Source organism: Acanthisitta chloris, unplaced genomic scaffold (genome assembly GCF_000695815.1).
Source record: "Acanthisitta chloris isolate BGI_N310 unplaced genomic scaffold, ASM69581v1 scaffold17562, whole genome shotgun sequence".
NCBI classification, from domain to species: Eukaryota; Metazoa; Chordata; class Aves; order Passeriformes; family Acanthisittidae; genus Acanthisitta; species Acanthisitta chloris.
Window position 1 is genome coordinate 14,040 of NW_008660111.1, and position 3,167 is coordinate 17,206.

Here is a 3,167-nt window from a genome sequence, read left to right on the forward strand (position 1 = left end):
GCCTCCTTACCCACGTGTGGAGTGGCTGGCAGGAGGGGTGGTGGCAGAGGCCAGTGGGGCTGGGCCAGGCGCCTGGCCTGGCTCTGCATGGCTGCAGAAAGATGCACCAGCTCAGCACTGCCCTGCTCCGCACTCCAAATCCCTGCTTTTGTCTCTCCTCCTGCCAGAGAGAGCTGCTCTCAGCAGCCTCCTTGCCTGGCGCAGCGAGACAAAGAAATGCATAACTAACTGCATAGTTATACTTCATGACTCAGCTGAAAAGACACGAGTCAAACAGCAAACTCCTCAGAGCAACCAGCGCTGCGTGGTAACCATCCATCCGTGAGCGCCGCTGGGACTTGGCGTCGTGTTTTGTGATTCAGAGGAGTTAAAACAGACGTGGAGGAAGAGGAAACCCATAGAAAGATTTATTTTTGCCTCCTGTAGGAAGACATCTGCCTTGGTAAAAAAGGGTGTTTGTACAGGTTGCTCTGAACAGTGAAACTTTCATCTGGGCTTCAAAGTGGCAGACTTACTCTTTAACTTTCATTGAGTAGAAGCAGACAGATGGATTTAGTTTGGAATTTTGTTTTGGTCTGTTGCCTTTTTTTTTTTTTTTTTTTACTATTAGATCCTCAGTTAGAAGTGAAGCCAGCTGCTTATAATTGAATTCCTGCAATTCAAACCGGTCGAAATCGACCGCTTGTTTAATACTGTTGGTATTTCAACGGTCAAAAGTAACCTTTGAAGTTAGCACCCCGTTAAGAGGAGAGCTGGGGGGAGGAATCACAGTTTCTGGGGCTTGTGATTTTAGTGCGTTCTTGGATTGATTGGAGAAGACTGCTGTGGATTGATTTTCACAGCCTGTTTCAGCAAGAAGGGATAATTTGAATCCCAAGAATGTTGCAATGCATGCAAAGTTACAGATATCTGTGGCATCTAAGCTTGAGCGAACACACTTTGCACACACTTCGACTGGGGTAGTGAAAACCTCAGCTGCTGCACAGCTCTAGAACAGCTCTGCCCACGTATGTCCATTTTTAACATGAAGTGTACTGGCTGCACACAGGCAGCTCTGCAGGCCTTTGATACACAGCTGTCTGCTACCCTGTTTTCTTTCCAAACCTTTCACGGCTCCACCAACATCACGCAGTCCTTGTTCTCACTGCCTGAGGATGAGGGGACTGACAAGGTGGCTGGTCACAAAACAAGAGGAGCTGATTATTTAATTCCACTCCCTCCCCCATCTGTGATAGAAGGGGAAACAAGGCTGATTTCTCCCTTCTACCTGCAGGAATTCAAGCCCATTTCTCCTGTGGGAGAGGAGGTTTTGTCCTGTGACAGAACTATGGGTTCTGTTGCTGGCAACACGCACTTTACCAGCTAGGTATGACAACACAGCTTTGCCACATGCCAACTCCTTTGCAGATTTGGCTTTAGGTCATACTGCAGCAAAATAGTTTAGCAGACGCTTAGCTCTCAGTAGCTGCTTAAAGCACCATTGGCATCAGCACAACTCTACGGAGAGGTGTTAAATTAACACCACTATCCCTGTGTGAATATTACTCCACAATGCAATCCTTCTCGACTGCTATGTATATCCTGTATTTGCCAGATTACTTTCAAAACCATGCAGAGGTGCTTAGCAATTCTACGAGCTATGTATTAACAATTCAAATATCTTGATTTCCATTCTGTCCACAAAAGGGCTTTTATGCATAAGCAGAAGCTAATTTCATACCAGAAAACACTGAAGTAAGTAACTGCACTGGAAGCAGATTCCAAAATCAGCTCGTCTCTAAATCCAAAAGAAAAAAAGACAAAGACTGCACTAACTAAACAACATTCCAGACAAGAAATTAAGCCTCTCCATAGCCATTCCAAATGAATTTAAAGCTGAACCTACAGTTGAACCAGTTATCCAGTTATGGATATTTTTTAGAAGCCCTTCAACTTTAGTCTCAGAGCTCTAATCAGGACTGCTGGCTGCTGGAGCAATGATTGACTCTGCAAAATTAATGCCAGTTATGATGACGGTAATGACAGAGACTTAATGGCAAATCACTCTGTAGCAAATAAGTAATTCTTCTATAATTGCCATGAGCTTGATTTTCCATCCCATCCAAGCAAAGCAACACATTATTACCTCCTTTCTAGTAGACAGCAAAACCACCCTCCCCACCAAGTTAGTATGGGCCTTTCCCAGACAAACAAATCAACCATGCAAGATGCACTGATCACACATAGCATGCAAATTTGAAAGCATCATAAGCCAGTCAAGTCAAAAGCAATTTTCACTTAGCAACATTTTGTACATTCATAGTTTAATTTTAAGATCATTCAGAAGACTGACATGTTTTGGTGCTATGAAAGGAAATGCCCTCCTTCCTGTTTTTCTCTCCCCACTTTCACCCTCTGACCATTCATGCAAAAGGCAGTTGGAGTGGTTTTGCTTAAATAACAGCATTAGAGCTACATAATGCTCAGTGGGACTGGCAGACTTAGGTCCTAGAACAGACTATTTCAGTTGGAAGGTACCTACAATGATCATCTACTCCAACTGCCTGATCACTTCAGGGCTGACCAGAAGTTAAAGCAAATTATTAAGGGCTTTGTCTGAATGCTTATTAAACATTGACACCTTCTTTTAAAGATGCCCACAGCAATGATTCTCTTCATGTGGTCACATTATCACATGAACTACTCGCAATTTTTAGAATATTATGTTTTTCCTAAATTGCTTACAAATTATCAGTTGTTGCAGGACTCTTGCTTAATGTCCTTTGAATGAATATATGAAAAACTCTTTTTTCCTCCCTTCAGCAGAGACTGTTTAAACTTGTAGATACAGAAGGCACTTGTCACTTCTTGTTCTCCATGAAGCCCAGATGATAATGGAAAAGGAGTGGGAGAAAGATGGTAAGTTTTTTTCATTTTTTTCACATTCTCCCCATCCTCCATCTCCCGAGTCAAAACCAACCAAACCCTCTGGCTTTTCATCTATTAAGTCTCCTCAGCTAGTAAGATGATTCAGAAATAGAAGATTAGTCATTTACTGCTAGAATGCTTCAGAAGAAGAGGCAGTCAGAGAAATAGCAACAGAACCATGTTTTCCAGCAGAAAACATGACAATATGTCTGACTGAGCTAAGCTCATTAAGTGTCTACAATGGAATTTAACTTAGGGAA